Source organism: Heterodontus francisci, chromosome 20 (genome assembly GCF_036365525.1).
Source record: "Heterodontus francisci isolate sHetFra1 chromosome 20, sHetFra1.hap1, whole genome shotgun sequence".
Taxonomy (NCBI): Eukaryota; Metazoa; Chordata; class Chondrichthyes; order Heterodontiformes; family Heterodontidae; genus Heterodontus; species Heterodontus francisci.
In genome coordinates, this window is record NC_090390.1 from 10,881,383 (window position 1) to 10,900,595 (window position 19,213).

At 39.2% G+C, this 19,213-nt stretch overlaps 1 protein-coding gene across 3 annotated transcripts in view; it reads left to right on the forward strand.

The window, feature by feature from the left end:
• The window catches only part of LOC137380898 (DPY30 domain-containing protein 1-like), a 597,603-nt gene that overhangs the window by 554,649 nt on the left and 23,741 nt on the right, over nucleotides 1-19,213 (forward strand). The gene's annotated exons all lie outside the window — the stretch shown is intronic.

The window sequence follows — 19,213 nt, forward strand, 5'->3', positions numbered from 1 at the left end:
TATCATTCTAACATTCTCATCTCTCTCTCTCATCCACCCTTATCTCTGAGTCATTCTCATCTCTCTCTCAAACTCCCTTATCTTTCTAACATTCTCATCTCTCTCTCAAACATCCTTATCTCTCAATCATTCTCATCTCTCTCTCATGCACCCTTATCTCTAACATTCTCATCACTCTCTCATACACCCTTATTTCTCTATCATTCTCATCACCCTCTCATGCACCCTTTTCTCTCAATCATTCTCAAATCTCTCTCATACACCCTTATCTCTCTATCGTTCTCATCAGTCCCTCATACACCCTTATCTTTCTAACATTCTCATCTCTCTCTCATCCACCCTTATCTCTCTATCATTCTCATCTCTCTCTCATCCACCCTTATCTCTCTATCATTCTCATCTCTCTCTCATACACCCTTATCTTTCTCACATTCTCATCTCTCTCTCATACACCCTTATCTCCCTGTCATTCTCATCTCTCTCTCATACACCCTTATCTTTCTAACATTCTCATCTCTCTCTCATACACCCTTATCTTTCTATCATTCTCTTCTCTCTCTCATACACCCTTACCTCTCCAACATTCTCATCACTCTCTCATACACCCTTATCTTTCTATCATTCTCATCACTCTCTCATACACCCTTATCTCTCTATCATTCTCATCTCTCTCTCATACACCCTTATCTCTCTATCATTCTCATCACTCTCTCATACACCCTTATCTTTCTAACAATCTCATCTCTCTCTCATACACCCTTATCATTCTAACATTCTCATCTCTCTCTCATACACCCTTATCTCTCTATCATTTTCATCTCTCTCTCATACACCCTTATCTTTCTAACATTCTCATCTCTCTCTCATACACCTTGATCTCTCTATCATTCTCATGTCTCTCTCATACACCCTTATCTTTCTAACATTCTCATCTCTCTCTCATACACCCTTATCTCTCTCTCATTCTCATCTCTCTCTCATACACCCGTATCTTTCTAACATTCTCATCTCTCTCTCATACACCCTTTTCTCTCTTCATTCTCATCTCTCTCTCATATACCCTTATCTTTCGAACATTCTCATCACTCTCTCATACACCCTTTTCTTTTTAACATTCTCATCTCTCTCTCATACACCCTTATCTCTCTATCATTCTCATCTCTCTCTCATACACCCTTATCTCTCTTATCTCTCTATCATTCTCATCTCTCTCTCAAACACCCTGATCGTTCTCACATTCTCATCTCTCTCTCATACACCCTTATCTCTCTATCATTCTCATCTCTCTCTCATACACCCTTATCTCTTTATCATTCTCATCTCTCTCTCATACACCCTTATCTTTCTAACATTCTCATCTCTCTCTCTGACACTCTTATCTCTCTTTCATTCTCATCTCTCTCTCATGCACCCTTATCTTTCTAACATTCTCATCTCTCTCTCATACACCCTTATCTCTCTTTCATACTCATCTTTCTCTCATACACCCTTATCTCTCTATCATTCTCATCTCTCTCTCATACACCCTTATCTTTCTAACATTCTCATCTCTCTCTCATACACCCTTATCTCTCGATCATTCTCATCTCTCTCTCATACACCCTTAACTCTCTATCATTCTCATCACTCTCTCATGCACCCTTTTTTCTCAATCATTCTCAACTCTCTCTCATACACCCTTATCTCTCTATCATTCTCATCACTCTCTCATACACCCTTATCTTTCTGACATTCTCAGCTCTCTCTCATACACCCTTATCTCTCTATCATTCTCATCTCTCTCTCAAACACCCTTATCTTTCTAACATTCTCATCACTCTCTCATACACCCTTATTTATCTATCATTCTCATCGCTCTCTCATACACCCTTATCTCTCTAACATTCTCATCTCTCTCTCATACACCTTTATCTCTCTATCATTCTCATCGCTCTCTCATACACCCTTATCTCTCTGACATTCTCATCACTCTCTCATACATCCTTATCTCTCCATCATTCTGATCTCTCTCTCATACACCCTTATCTCTCTAACATTCTCATCACTCTGTCAGACACCCTTATCTTTCTAACATTCTCATCTCTCTCTCATACACCCTTTTCTCTCTTCATTCTCATCTCTCTCTCATATACCCTTAGCTTTCTAACATTCTCATCACTCTCTCATGCACCCTTTTCTTTTTAACATTCTCATCTCTCTCTCATACACCCTTATCTCTCTAGCATTCTCATCTCTCTCTCATACACCCTTATCTCTCTATCATTCTCATCTCTCTCTCACACACTTATCATTCTAACATTCTCATCTCTCTGTCATACACCCTTATCTTTCTAACTTTCTCATCACTCTCTCATACACCCTTATCTGTCTAACATTCTCATCTCCCTCTCATACACCCTTATCTTTCGAACATTCTCATCTCTCTCTCATACACCCTTATCTTTCTAACATTCTCATCTCTCTCTCATGCACCCTTATCTCTCTATCATTCTCATCTCTCTCTCATACACCCTTATCTCTCTATCATTCTCATCTCTCTCTCATACACCCTTATCTCTCTATCATTCTCATCTCTCTCTCATGCACCCTTATCTTTCTAACTTTCTCATCTCTCTCTCATACACCCTTATCTTTCTAACATTCTCATCTCTCTCTCATACACCCTTATCTTTCGAACATTCTCATCTCTCTCTCATACACCCTTATCTCTCTATCATTCTCATCTCTCTCTCATACACTCTTATCTCTCTATCATTCTCATCTCTCTCTCATGCACCCTTATCTCTCTATCTTTCTCATCTCTCTCTCATACACTCTTATCTTTCTAACATTCTCATCTCTCTCTCATACACCCTTATCTCTCGATCATTCTCATCTCTCTCTCATACACCCTTATCTTTCTAACATTCTCATCTCTCTCTCATACACCCTTATCTCTCTATCATTCTCATCTCTCTCTCATACACCCTTATCTTTCTAACATTCTCATCACTCTCTCATACACCCTTTTCTTTCTAACATTCTCATCTCTCTCTCACACACCCTTATCTCTCTATCATTCTCATCACTCTCTCATACACCCTTATCATTCTAACATTCTCATCTCTCTCTCTCATACACCCTTATCTCTCTATCATTCTCATCTCTCTCTCACACACCCTGATCTTTCTAACATTCTCATCTCTCTCTCATACACCCTTATCTCTCTATCATTCTCATCTCACTCTCATACACCCTTATCTTTCTAACATTCTCATTTCTCTCTCATGCACCCTTATCTCTCTATCATTCTCATCTCTCTCTCATATACCCTTATCTCTCTCTCATTCTCATCTCTCTCTCATACACCCGTATCTTTCTAACATTCTCATCTCTCTCTCATACACCCTTTTCTCTCTTCATTCTCATCTCTCTCTCATATACCCTTATCTTTCGAACATTCTCATCACTCTCTCATACACCCTTTTCTTTTTAACATTCTCATCTCTCTCTCATACACGCTTATCTCTCTATCATTCTCATCTCTCTGTCATACACCCTTATCTCTCTATCATTCTCATCTCTCTCTCATACACACTTATCATTCTAACATTCTCATCTCTCTGTCATACACCCTTATCTTTCTAACTTTCTCATCACTCTCTCATACACCCTTATCTGTCTAACATTCTCATCTCTCTCTCATGCACCCTTATCTTTCGAACATTCTCATTTCTCTCTCATACACCCTTATCTCTCTATCATTCTCATCTCTCTCTCATACGCCCTTATCTTTCTAACATTCCCATCACTCTCTCATACACCCTTTTCTTTCTAACATTCTCATCTCTCTCTCACACACCCTTATCTCTCAATCATTCTCATCACTCTCTCATACACCCTTATCATTCTAACATTCTCATCTCTCTCTCTCATACACCCTTATCTCTCTCTCATTCTCATCTCTCTCTCACACACCCTGATCTTTCTAACATTCTCATCTCTCTCTCATACACCCTTATCTCTCTATCATTCTCATCTCACTCTCATACACCCTTATCTTTCTAACATTCTCATCTCTCTCTCATGCACCCTTATCTCTCTATCATTCTCATCTCTCTCTCATGCATCCTTATCTTCCTAACATTCTCATCTCTCTCTCATACACCCTTATCTTTCTAACATTCTCATCTCTCTCTCATACACCCTTATCTCTCTAACATTCTCATCACTCTCTCATACACCCTTATCTCTCTATCATTCTCATCACTCTCTCATGCACCCTTATCTCTCAATCATTCTCAACTCTCTCTCATACACACTGATCTCTCTATCATTCTCATCACTCTCTCATACACCCTTATCATTCTAACATTCTCATCTCTCTCTCTCATACACCCTTATCTCTCTATCATTCTCATCTCTCTCTCATACACCCTGATCTTTCTAACATTCTCATCTCTCTCTCATACACCCTTATCTCTCTATTATTCTCATCTCTCTCTCATACACCCTTATCTCTCTATCATTCTCATCTCTCTCTCATACTCACTTATCATTCTAACATTCTCATCTCTCTCTCTCATCCACCCTTATCTCTCTGTCATTCTCATCTCTCTCTCAAACACCCTTATCTTTCTAACATTCTCATCTCTCTCTCATACATCCTTATCTCTCAATCATTCTCATCTCTCTCTCATGCACCCTTATCTCTAACATTCTCATCACTCTCTCATACACCCTTATCTCTCTATCATTCTCATCACTCTCTCATGCACCCTTTTCTCTCAATCATTCTCAACTCTCTCTCATACACCCTTATCTCTCTATCGTTCTCATCACTCTCTCATACACCCTTATCTTTCTAACATTCTCATCTCTCTCTCATCCACCCTTATCTCTCTATCATTCTCATCTCTCTCTCATCCAACCTTATCTCTCTATCATTCTCATCTCTCTCTCATACACCCTTATCTTTCTCACATTCTCATCTCTCTCTCATACACCCTTATCTCTCTGTCATTCTCATCTCTCTCTCATACACCCTTATCTTTCTAACATTCTCATCTCTCTCTCATACACCCTTATCTTTCTATCATTCTCTTCTCTCTCTCATACACCCTTACCTCTCCAACATTCTCATCACTCTCTCATACACCCTTATCTCTCTATCATTCTCATCTCTCTCTCATACACCCTTATCTCTCTATCATTCTCATCACTCTCTCATACACCCTTATCTTTCTAACAATCTCATCTCTCTCTCATACACCCTTATCTTTCTAACATTCTCATCTCTCTCTCATACACCCTGATCTCTCTATCATTCTCATGTCTCTCTCATACACCCTTATCTTTCTATCATTCTCATCTCTCTCTCATACACCCTTATCTCTCTCTCATTCTCATCTCTCTCTCATACACCCGTATCTTTCTAACATTCTCATCTCTCTCTCATACACCCTTTTCTCTCTTCATTCTCATCTCTCTCTCATATACCCTTATCTTTCGAACATTCTCATCACTCTCTCATACACCCTTTTCTTTTTAACGTTCTCATTCTCTCTCTCATACACCCTTATCTCTCTATCATTCTCATCTCTCTCTCATACACCCTTATCTCTCTATCATTCTCATCTCTCTCTCATACCCCCTTATCATCCTAACATTCTCATCTCTCTCTCATACACCCTTATCTTTCTAACTTTCTCATCTCTCTCTCATACACCCTTATCTTTCTAACATTCTCATCTCTCTCTCATACACCCTTATCTTTCGAACATTCTCATCTCTCTCTCATACACCCTTATCTCTCTATCATTCTCATCTCTCTCTCATACACCCTGATCGTTCTCACATTCTCATCTCTCTCTCATACACCCTTATCTCTCTATCATTCTCATCTCTCTCTCATACACCCTTATCTCTTTATCATTCTCATCTCTCTCTCATACACCCTTATCTTTCTAACATTCTCATCTCTCTCTCATACACTCTTATCTCTCTTTCATTCTCATCTCTCTCTCATGCACCCTTATCTTTCTAACATTCTCATCTCTCTCTCATACACCCTTATCTCTCTTTCATACTCATCTTTCTCTCATACACCCTGATCTCTCTATCATTCTCATCTCTCTCTCATACACCCTTATCTTTCTAACATTCTCATCTCTCTCTCATACACCCTTATCTCTCCATCATTCTCATCACTCTCTCATGCACCCTTTTTTCTCAATCATTCTCAACTCTCTCTCATACACCCTTATCTCTGTATCATTCTCATCACTCTCTCATACACCCTTATCTTTCTGACATTCTCATCTCTCTCTCATACACCCTTATCTCTCTATCATTCTCATCTCTCTCTCAAACTCCCTTATCTTTCTAACATTCTCATCACTCTCTCATACACCCTTATTTATCTATCATTCTCATCGCTCTCTCATACACCCTTATCTCTCTAACATTCTCATCTCTCTCTCATACACCTTTATCTCTCTATCATTCTCATCGCTCTCTCATACACCCTTATCTCTCTGACATTCTCATCACTCTCTCATACATCCTTATCTCTCTATCATTCTGATCTCTCTCTCATACACCCTTATCTCTCTAACATTCTCATCACTCTGTCAGACACCCTTATCTTTCTAACATTCTCATCTCTCTCTCATACACCCTTTTCTCTCTTCATTCTCATCTCTCTCTCATATACCCTTAGCTTTCTAACATTCTCATCACTCTCTCATGCACCCTTTTCTTTTTAACATTCTCATCTCTCTCTCATACACCCTTATCTCTCTATCATTCTCATCTCTCTCTCATACACCCTTATCTCTCTATCATTCTCCTCTCTCTCTCACACACTTATCATTCTAACATTCTCATCTCTCTGTCATACACCCTTATCTTTCTAACTTTCTCATCACTCTCTCATACACCCTTATCTGTCTAACATTCTCATCTCTCTCTCATACACCCTTATCTTTCGAACATTCTCATCTCTCTCTCATACACCCTTATCTTTCTAACATTCTCATCTCTCTCTCATACACCCTTATCTCTCTATCATTCTCATCTCTCTCTCATACACCCTTATCTCTCTATCATTCTCATCTCTCTCTCATACACCCTTATCTCTCTATCATTCTCATCTCTCTCTCATGCACCCTTATCTTTCTAACTTTCTCATCTCTCTCTCATACACCCTTATCTTTCTAACATTCTCATCTCTCTCTCATACACCCTTATCTTTCGAACATTCTCATCTCTCTCTCATACACCCTTATCTCTCTATCATTCTCATCTCTCTCTCATACACTCTTATCTCTCTATCATTCTCATCTCTCTCTCATGCACCCTTATCTCTCTATCTTTCTCATCTCTCTCTCATACACTCTTATCTTTCTAACATTCTCATCTCTCTCTCATACACCCTTATCTCTCGATCATTCTCATCTCTCTCTCATACACCCTTATCTTTCTAACATTCTCATCTCTCTCATACACCCTTATCTCTCTATCATTCTCATCTCTCTCTCATACACCCTTATCTTTCTAACATTCTCATCACTCTCTCATACACCCTTTTCTTTCTAACATTCTCATCTCTCTCTCACACACCCTTATCTCTCTATCATTCTCATCACTCTCTCATACACCCTTATCATTCTAACATTCTCATCTCTCTCTCTCATACACCCTTATCTCTCTATCATTCTCATCTCTCTCTCACACACCCTGATCTTTCTAACATTCTCATCTCTCTCTCATACACCCTTATCTCTCTATCATTCTCATCTCACTCTCATGCACACTTATCTTTCTAACATTCTCATCTCTCTCTCATGCACCCTTATCTCTCTATCATTCTCATCTCTCTCTCATACACCCTTATCTCTCTCTCATTCTCATCTCTCTCTCATACTCCCGTATCTTTCTAACATTCTCATCTCTCTCTCATACACCCTTTTCTCTCTTCATTCTCATCTCTCTCTCATATACCCTTATCTTTCGAACATTCTCATCACTCTCTCATACACCCTTTTCTTTTTAACATTCTCATCTCTCTCTCATACACCCTTATCTGTCTAACATTCTCATCTCTCTCTCATACACCCTTATCTTTCGAACATTCTCATCTCTCTCTCATACACCCTTATCTTTCTAACATTCTCATCTCTCTCTCATACACCCTTATCTCTCTATCATTCTCATCTCTCTCTCATACACCCTTATCTCTTTATCATTCTCATCTCTCTCTCATACACCCTTATATTTCTAACATTCTCATCTCTCTCTCATACACTCTTATCTCTCTTTCATTCTCATCTCTCTCTCATGCACCCTTATCTTTCTAACATTCTCATCTCTCTCTCATACACCCTTATCTCTCTTTCATACTCATCTTTCTCTCATACACCCTTATCTCTCTATCATTCTCATCTCTCTCTCATACACCCTTATCTTTATAACATTCTCATCTCTCTCTCATACACCCTTATCACTCGATCATTCTCATCTCTCTCTCATACACCCTTAACTCTCTATCATTCTCATCACTCTCTCATGCACCCTTTTTTCTCAATCATTCTCAACTCTCTCTCATACACCCTTATCTCTGTATCATTCTCATCACTCTTTCATACACCCTTATCTTTCTGACATTCTCATCTCTCTCTCATGCACCCTTATCTCTCTATCATTCTCATCTCTCTCTCAAACACCCTTATCTTTCTAACATTCTCATCACTCTCTCATACACCCTTATTTATCTATCATTCTCATCGCTCTCTCATACACCCTTATCTCTCTAACATTCTCATCTCTCTCTCATACACCTTTATCTCTCTATCATTCTCATCGCTCTCTCATACACCCTTATCTCTCTGACATTCTCATCACTCTCTCATACATCCTTATCTCTCTATCATTCTCATCTCTCTCTCATACACCCTTATCTTTCGAACATTCTCATCTCTCTCTCATACACCCTTATCTTTCTAACATTCTCATCTCTCTCTCATACACCCTTATCTCTCTATCATTCTCATCTCTCTCTCATACACCCTTATCTCTTTATCATTCTCATCTCTCTCTCATACACCCTTATATTTCTAACATTCTCATCTCTCTCTCATACACTCTTATCTCTCTTTCATTCTCATCTCTCTCTCATGCACCCTTATCTTTCTAACATTCTCATCTCTCTCTCATACACCCTTATCTCTCTTTCATACTCATCTTTCTCTCATACACCCTTATCTCTCTATCATTCTCATCTCTCTCTCATACACCCTTATCTTTATAACATTCTCATCTCTCTCTCATACACCCTTATCACTCGATCATTCTCATCTCTCTCTCATACACCCTTAACTCTCTATCATTCTCATCACTCTCTCATGCACCCTTTTTTCTCAATCATTCTCAACTCTCTCTCATACACCCTTATCTCTGTATCATTCTCATCACTCTTTCATACACCCTTATCTTTCTGACATTCTCATCTCTCTCTCATGCACCCTTATCTCTCTATCATTCTCATCTCTCTCTCAAACACCCTTATCTTTCTAACATTCTCATCACTCTCTCATACACCCTTATTTATCTATCATTCTCATCGCTCTCTCATACACCCTTATCTCTCTAACATTCTCATCTCTCTCTCATACACCTTTATCTCTCTATCATTCTCATCGCTCTCTCATACACCCTTATCTCTCTGACATTCTCATCACTCTCTCATACATCCTTATCTCTCTATCATTCTCATCTCTCTCTCATATACCCTTAGCTTTCTAACATTCTCATCACTCTCTCATGCACCCTTTTCTTTTTAACATTCTCATCTCTCTCTCATACACCCTTATCTCTCTATCATTCTCATCTCTCTCTCATACACCCTTATCTCTCTATCATTCTCATCTCTCTCTCACACACTTATCATTCTAACATTCTCATCTCTCTGTCATACACCCTTATCTTTCTAACTTTCTCATCACTCTCTCATACACCCTTATCTGTCTAACATTCTCATCTCTCTCTCATACACCCTTATCTTTCTAACATTCTCATCTCTCTCTCATACACCCTTATCTTTCGAACATTCTCATCTCTCTCTCATACACCCTTATCTCTCTATCATTCTCATCTCTCTCTCATACACTCTTATCTCTCTATCATTCTCATCTCTCTCTCATGCACCCTTATCTCTCTATCTTTCTCATCTCTCTCTCATACACTCTTATCTTTCTAACATTCTCATCTCTCTCTCATACACCCTTATCTCTCGATCATTCTCATCTCTCTCTCATACACCCTTATCTTTCTAACATTCTCATCTCTCTCTCATACACCCTTATCTCTCTATCATTCTCATCTCTCTCTCATACACCCTTATCTTTCTAACATTCTCATCACTCTCTCATACACCCTTTTCTTTCTAACATTCTCATCTCTCTCTCATACACCCTTATCTCTCTATCATTCTCATCTCTCTCTCATACACCCTTATCTTTCTAACATTCTCATCACTCTCTCATACACCCTTTTCTTTCTAACATTCTCATCTCTCTCTCACACACCCTTATCTCTCTATCATTCTCATCACTCTCTCATACACCCTTATCATTCTAACATTCTCATCTCTCTCTCTCATACACCCTTATCTCTCTATCATTCTCATCTCTCTCTCACACACCCTGATCTTTCTAACATTCTCATCTCTCTCTCATACACCCTTATCTCTCTATCATTCTCATCTCACTCTCATACACACTTATCTTTCTAACATTCTCATCTCTCTCTCATGCACCCTTATCTCTCGATCATTCTCATCTCTCTCTCATACACCCTTATCTCTCTCTCATTCTCATCTCTCTCTCATACACCCGTATCTTTCTAACATTCTCATCTCTCTCTCATACACCCTTTTCTCTCTTCATTCTCATCTCTCTCTCATATACCCTTATCTTTCGAACATTCTCATCACTCTCTCATACACCCTTTTCTTTTTAACATTCTCATCTCTCTCATACACCCTTAACTCTCTATCATTCTCATCTCTCTCTCATACACCCTTATCCCTCTATCATTCTCATCTCTCTCTCATACACCCTTATCATCCTAACATTCTCATCTCTCTCTCATACACCCTTATCTTTCTAACTTTCTCATCTCTCTCTCATACACCCTTATCTTTCTAACATTCTCATCTCTCTCTCATACACCCTTATCTTTCGAACATTCTCATCTCTCTCTCATACACCCTTATCTCTCTATCATTCTCATCTCTCTCTCATACACCCTGATCGTTCTCACATTCTCATCTCTCTCTCATACACCCTTATCTCTCTATCATTCTCATCTCTCTCTCATACACCCTTATCTCTTTATCATTCTCATCTCTCTCTCATACACCCTTATCTTTCTAACATTCTCATCTCTCTCTCATACACTCTTATCTCTCTTTCATTCTCATCTCTCTCTCATGCACCCTTATCTTTCTAACATTCTCATCTCTCTCTCATACACCCTTATCTCTCTTTCATACTCAGCTTTCTCTCATACACCCTTATCTCTCTATCATTCTCATCTCTCTCTCATACACCCTTATCTTTCTAACATTCTCATCTCTCTCTCATACACCCTTATCTCTCGATCATTCTCATCTCTCTCTCATACACCCTTATCTCTCTATCATTCTCATCACTCTCTCATGCACCCTTTTTTCTCAATCATTCTCAACTCTCTCTCATACACCCTTATCTCTCTATCATTCTCATCACTCTCTCATACACCCTTATCTTTCTGACATTCTCATCTCTCTCTCATACACCCTTATCTCTCTATCATTCTCATCTCTCTCTCAAACACCCTTATCTTTCTAACATTCTCATCACTCTCTCATACACCCTTATTTATCTATCATTCTCATCGCTCTCTCATACACCCTTATCTCTCTAACATTCTCATCTCTCTCTCATACACCTTTATCTCTCTATCATTCTGATCTCTCTCTCATACACCCTTATCTCTCTAACATTCTCATCACTCTGTCAGACACCCTTATCTTTCTAACATTCTCATCTCTCTCTCATATACCCTTAGCTTTTTAACATTCTCATCGCTCTCTCATACACCCTTATCTCTCTATCATTCTCATCTCTGTCTCATACACCCTTATCTCTCTATCATTCTCATCTCTCTCTCATACACACTTATCATTCTAACATTCTCATCTCTCTGTCATACACCCTTATCTTTCTAACTTTCTCATCACTCTCTCATACACCCTTATCTGTCTAAAATTCTCATCTCTCTCTCATGCACCCTTATCTTTCGAACATTCTCATTTCTCTCTCATACACCCTTATCTCTCTATCATTCTCATCTCTCTCTCATACACCCTTATCTTTCTAACATTCTCATCACTCTCTCATGCACCCTTTTCTTTCTAACATTCTCATCTCTCTCTCACACACCCTTATCTCTCTATCATTCTCATCACTCTCTCATACACCCTTATCATTCTAACATTCTCATCTCTCTCTCTCATACACCCTTATCTCTCTATCATTCTCATCTCTCTCTCACACACCCTGATCTTTCTAACATTCTCATCTCTCTCTCATACACCCTTATCTCTCTATCATTCTCATCTCACTCTCATACACCCTTATCTTTCTAACATTCTCATCTCTCTCTCATGCACCCTTATCTCTCTATCATTCTCATCTCTCTCTCATGCATCCTTATCTTCCTAACATTCTCATCTCTCTCTCATACACCCTTATCTTTCTAACATTCTCATCTCTCTCTCATACACCCTTATCTCTCTAACATTCTCATCACTCTCTCATACACCCTTATCTCTCTATCATTCTCATCACTCTCTCATGCACCCTTATTTCTCAATCATTCTCAATTCTCTCTCATACACCCTGATCTCTCTATCATTCTCATCACTCTCTCATACACCCTTATCATTCTAACATTCTCATCTCTCTCTCTCATACACCCTTATCTCTCTATCATTCTCATCTCTCTCTCATACACCCTGATCTTTCTAACATTCTCATCTCTCTCTCATACACCCTTATCTCTCTATCATTCTCATCTCTCTCTCATACACCCTTATCTCTTTATCATTCTCATCTCTCTCTCATACACCCTTATCTTTCTAACATTCTCATCTCTCTCTCATACACCCTTATCTCTCGATCATTCTCATCTCTCTCTCATACACCCTTATCTCTCTAACATTCTCATCACTCTGTCATACACCCTTATCTCTCTATCATTCTCATCACCCTCTCATACACCCTTATCTCTCTATCATTCTCATCTCTCTCTCATACACCCTTATCTCTCTATCATTCTCATCTCTCTCTCATACTCCCTTATCATTCTAACATTCTCATCTCTCTCTCTCATCCACCCTTATCTCTCTGTCATTCTCATCTCTCTCTCAAACACCCTTATCTTTCTAACATTCTCATCTCTCTCTCATACATCCTTATCTCTCAATCATTCTCATCTCTCTCTCATGCACCCTTATCTCTAACATTCTCATCTCTCTCTCTCATCCACCCTTATCTCTCTGTCATTCTCATCTCTCTCTCAAACACCCTTATCTTTCTAACATTCTCATCTCTCTCTCATACATCCTTATCTCTCAATCATTCTCAACTCTCTCTCATACACCCTTATCTCTCTATCGTTCTCATCACTCTCTCATACACCCTTATCTTTCTAACATTCTCATCTCTCTCTCATCCACCCTTATCTCTCTATCATTCTCATCTCTCTCTCATCCACCCTTATCTCTCTATCATTCTCATCTCTCTCTCATACACCCTTATCTTTCTCACATTCTCATCTCTCTCTCATACACCCTTATCTCTCTGTCATTCTCATCTCTCTCTCATACACCCTTATCTTTCTAACATTCTCATCTCTCTCTCATACACCCTTATCTTTCTATCATTCTCTTCTCTCTCTCATACACCCTTACCTCTCCAACATTCTCATCACTCTCTCATACACCCTTATCTTTCTATCATTCTCATCTCTCTGTCATACACCCTTATCTCTCTATCATTCTCATCTCTCTCTCATACACCCTTATCTCTCTATCATTCTCATCACTCTCTCATACACCCTTATCTTTCTAACAATCTCATCTCTCTCTCATACACCCTTATCATTCTAACATTCTCATCTCTCTCTCATACACCCTTATCTCTCTATCATTTTCATCTCTCTCTCATACACCCTTATCTTTCTAACATTCTCATCTCTCTCTCATACACCCTGATCTCTCTATCATTCTCATGTCTCTCTCATACACCCTTATCTTTCTAACATTCTCATCTCTCTCTCATACACCCTTATCTCTCTCTCATTCTCATCTCTCTCTCATACACCCGTATCTTTCTAACATTCTCATCTCTCTCTCATACACCCTTTTCTCTCTTCATTCTCATCTCTCTCTCATATACCCTTATCTTTCGAACATTCTCATCACTCTCTCATACACCCTTTTCTTTTTAACATTCTCATCTCTCTCTCATACACCCTTATCTCTCTATCATTCTCATCTCTCTCTCATACACCCTTATCTCTCTATCATTCTCATCTCTCTCTCGTACACCCTTATCATCCTAACATTCTCATCTCTCTCTCATACACCCTTATCTTTCTAACTTTCTCATCTCTCTCTCATACACCCTTATCTTTCTAACATTCTCATCTCTCTCTCATACACCCTTATCTTTCGAACATTCTCATCTCTCTCTCATACACCCTTATCTCTCTATTATTCTCATCTCCCTCTCATACACCCTGATCGTTCTCACATTCTCATCTCTCTCTCATACACCCTTATCTCTCTATCATTCTCATCTCTCTCTCATACACTCTTATCTCTCTTTCATTCTCATCTCTCTCTCATGCACCCTTATCTTTCTATCATTCTCATCTCTCTCTCATACACCATTATCTCTCTTTCATACTCATCTTTCTCTCATACACCCTTATCTCTCTATCATTCTCATCTCTCTCTCATACACCCTTATCTTTCTAACATTCTCATCTCTCTCTCATACACCCTTATCTCTCGATCATTCTCATCTCTCTCTCATACACCCTTATCTCTCTATCATTCTCATCACTCTCTCATGCACCCTTTTTTCTCAATCATTCTCAACTCTCTCTCATACACCCTTATCTCTCTATCATTCTCATCTCTCTCTCATACACCCTTATCTCTCTATCATTCTCATCTCTCTCTCAAACACCCTTATCTTTCTAACATTCTCATCACTCTCTCATACACCCTTATTTATCTATCATTCTCATCGCTCTCTCATACACCCTTATCTCTCTAACATTCTCATCTCTCTCTCATACACCTTTATCTCTCTATCATTCTCATCGCTCTCTCATACACCCTTATCTCTCTGACATTCTCATCACTCTCTCATACATCCTTATCTCTCTATCATTCTGATCTCTCTCTCATACACCCTTATCTCTCTAACATTCTCATCACTCTGTCAGACACCCTTATCTTTCTAACATTCTCATCTCTCTCTCATACACCCTTATCTCTCTATCATTCTCATCTCTCTCTCATACACCCTTATCTCTTTATCATTCTCATCTCTCTCTCATACACCCTTATCTTTCTAACATTCTCATCTCTCTCTCATACACTCTTATCTCTCTTTCATTCTCATCTCTCTCTCATGCACCCTTATCTTTCTAACATTCGCATCTCTCTCTCATACACCCTTATCTCTCTTTTTTACTCATCTTTCTCTCATACACCCTTATCTCTCTATCATTCTCATCTCTCTCTCATACACCCTTATCTCTCTTTCATACTCATCTTTCTCTCATACACCCTTATCTCTCTATCATTCTCATCTCTCTCTCATACACCCTATCTCTCTAACATTCTCATCTCTCTCTCATACACCTTTATCTTTCTAACACTCTCAACTCTCTCTCGTACACTCTTATCTCTCTAACATATTCATCTCTCTCTCTCATACGCCCTTATCTCTCTAACATTCTCATCTCTCTCTCATACACCCTTATCTCTCTCACATTCTCATCTCTCTCTCATGCACCCTTATCTCTCTAACATTCTCATCTGTCTCTCATTCACCCTTATCTTTCTAACATTCTCATCTCTCTCTCTTGCACCCTTAACTCTGTAACATTCTCAACTCTCTCTCATGCACCCTTATCTTTCTAACATTCTCATCACTCTCTCATACACCCTTTTCTCTCTCTCATACCCCCTTATCTCTCTATCATTCTCATCTCTCTTTCATACACCTTTATCTTTCTAATATTCTCATCTCTCCCTCATACACCCTTATCTCTCTCTCATTCTCATCTCTCTCTCATAATCCCTTGTCTTTCTAACATTCTCATCACTCTCTCATACACCCTTTTCTTTTTAACATTCTCATCTCTCTCTCATACACCCTTATTTTTCTATCATTCTCATCACTCTCTCATGCACCGTTATCTCTCAATCATTCTCATCTCTCTCTCATACACCCTGATCTTTCTATCATTCTCATCTCTCTCTCATACACCCTTATCTTTCTAACATTGTCAACTCTCTCTCATACACCCCTATCTTTCTAACATTCTCATCACTCTCTCATACACCCTTTTCTTTCTAACATTCTCATCTCTCTCTCATACACCCTTATCTCTCTATCATTCTCATCTCTCTCTCATGCACCCTTATCTTTCTAACTTTCTCATCTCTCTCTCATACACCCTTATCTTTCTAACATTCTCATCTCTCTCTCATACACCCTTATCTTTCGAACATTCTCATCTCTCTCTCATACACCCTTATCTCTCTATCATTCTCATCTCTCTCTCATGCACCCTGATCGTTCTCACATTCTCATCTCTCTCTCATACACCCTTATCTCTCTATCATTCTCATCTCTCTCTCATACACCCTTATCTCTTTATCATTCTCATCTCTCTCTCATACACCCTTATCTTTCTAACATTCTCATCTCTCTCTCATACACCCTTATCTCTCTTTCATTCTCATCTCTCTCTCATGCACCCTTATCTTTCTAGCATTCTCATCTCTCTCTCATACACCCTTATCTCTCTTTCATACTCATCTTTCTCTCATACACCCTTATCTCTCTATCATTCTCATCTCTCTCTCATACACCCTTATCTCTCGAACATTCTCATTTCTCTCTCATACACCCTTATCTCTCGAACATTCTCATTTCTCTCTCATACACCCTTATCTCTCTAACATTCTCATCTCTCTCTCATACACCTTTATCTTTCTAACACTCTCAACTCTCTCTCGTGCACTCTTATCTCTCTAACATATTCATCTCTCTCTCTCATCCGCCCTTATCTCTCTAACATTCTCATCTCTCTCTCATACACCCTTATCTCTCGAACATTCTCATCTCTCTCTCATACACCCTTATCTCTCTAACATTCTCATCTCTCTCTCATGCACCCTTATCTCTCTAACATTCTCATCTGTCTCTCATTCACCCTTATCTTTCTAACATTCTCATCTCTCTCTCTTGCACCCTTAACTCTGTAACATTCTCAACTCTCTCTCATGCACCCTTATCTTTCTAACATTCTCATTACTCTCTCATACACCCTTTTCTCTCTCTCATACCCCCTTATCTCTCTATCATTCTCATCTCTCTTTCATACACCTTTATCTTTCTAACACTCTCAACTCTCTCTCGTACACTCTTATCTCTCTAACTTTCTCATCTCTCTCTCAGACACCCTTATCTTTCTAACATTCTCATCTCTCTCTCATCCACCCTTATCTTTCTAACATTCTCAACTCTCTCTCATACACCCTTATCTTTCCAACATTCTCAACTCTCTCTCATACACCCGTATCTTTCTAACTTTCTCAACTCTCTCTCATACACCCGTATCTTTCTAACATTCTCATCTCCCTCTCACACACCCGTATCTCTCTAACATACTCATCTCTCTCTCTCAGACACCCATATCTTTCTGACATTCTCATCTCTCTCTCTCATACTCCCGTATCTGTCTAACATTCTCAACTCTCTCACACAACCGTATGACTCTAACATAATCGTCTCTCTCTCACACACCAGTATCTCTCTAACATAATGATCTCTCTGTCACACACCAGTATTTCTCTAACATAGTCATCCCTCTCACTCACTCGTATCGCTTTAACCTACGCATCTTGCTATTTCTCACCCATATCTCTCTGACCTACTCATCAATCTCTCGCACCCGTTTCTCTCCAAAGTAATCATCTCTCTCACACTCCCACATCTCACTAACTACTCATCTCTCTTTGTCACCCATATCCCTCTAACATATTGATCGCTCTCTCCCTCTCACACACGTTTCTCTCTAACATACTCATCTCTCTCAGCTGTATCTAACATACTGATCTCTCTCACAGCTGTATCTCTCTAACATATCTCTCTCATACCTATTACTCTTGAACATACTCATCTCCCTTTCTCTCTCACACCCCCATCTCTCTAACCTACTCATCTCTGTCTCTCTCTTTTACCTATATCTCTGTGCACCTGTATCTCTCTAATCTACTCATTTTTTTATGCAGCCAGTAGTTTGGAGCTGGAATGCACTGCCTGACTGTATGGTGGAGGCAGATTCAATTGCGCTTTCAGAAGGAATTGGATAATAACCCGAAAAGAAATTTGCAGGGCGATGGGGCAAAGGCAGGGTCAGTGATTCTCACTGACTTACTGTTGTAAAGTGGCACGGTCATGATGGGCCTAATGGCTTCCTGTTGGCTGTGACCACACTATGATTCTCTGATTCCATTATCTGTTCCTCATCTTTTGTCTCTGTCTTTCCTTTCACTCTGTCTCTATTATTTCTGTCTTGCTTTCATCTCTCCCTTCTCTCTGCATTGTCTGTGTCTCTCTCCCATCTTTCCCACCTTTTGCATGCTCCTTTTTTCTTATTTTTCTCTCTATCTATCTCTTGATCACACTCCTCTGTCCCACTTTACCCTCTCTCTTTTCTTTCTCTTTTTCTTTCATTTCTCTTTCTTTTCTCTCTTGATTCTTTCTCTTTACTTCACTCAGGTCTATGCCTCTTTCCATTTGGCTGTTTCTGTTACATTCTCCTTTGCATCTCCTTTGTCTCCCTCTCTGTCCTTTGTCTCTCTATCTCATCTTGT